This window comes from Arachis duranensis, chromosome 7, assembly GCF_000817695.3.
Source record: "Arachis duranensis cultivar V14167 chromosome 7, aradu.V14167.gnm2.J7QH, whole genome shotgun sequence".
In the NCBI taxonomy this organism is placed as follows: domain Eukaryota; kingdom Viridiplantae; phylum Streptophyta; class Magnoliopsida; order Fabales; family Fabaceae; genus Arachis; species Arachis duranensis.
Genome location: NC_029778.3, coordinates 40468113 through 40468704, shown reverse-complemented (window position 1 = coordinate 40468704; position 592 = coordinate 40468113).

The window sequence follows — 592 nt, the reverse complement described above, 5'->3', positions numbered from 1 at the left end:
AAGACACAAATTAAAAATATTTTTGGATTTTTAATAATAAGGAAAAATCAAAATGCAACAAGAATCAAATATCAATGCATGCAGGACACCAAACTTAGCAGTTTGTATACTACTGACACTAATGGGAATGCATATGAGACACATAAACACTCAAGTCAAGAGAATTCAAAGATTAGAGTAAGAAATCATCAAGGATTATTTGAAGATCCTTAAGACACATGAATGAATGCATGCAATTGACACCAAACTTAACATGAGACTAGTGTCTTAACAAGAAAACATAAAATATTTTTGGTTTTTTTTTTTATTTTGTAATTTTTTTTGTGCTTTTTCGAAAATTAAGTGGAAAAAGAAAATAAAGGTATCAAAATTCTTAATGAGAATTCCAGGAAGCAGTGCAATGCTAGTCTAAGACTCCGGTCCAGGAATTAGACATGGCTTCACAGCCAGCCAAGCTTTCAAGGAAAGCTTCGGTCCAAAACACTAGACATGGCCAATGGCCAGCCAAGCCTTAGCAGATCACTGCTCCAATAGCAAGATTGATAGAAATCAACAAGCTCTTGTGATGATAAGTTGAAACCTCGGTCCAATG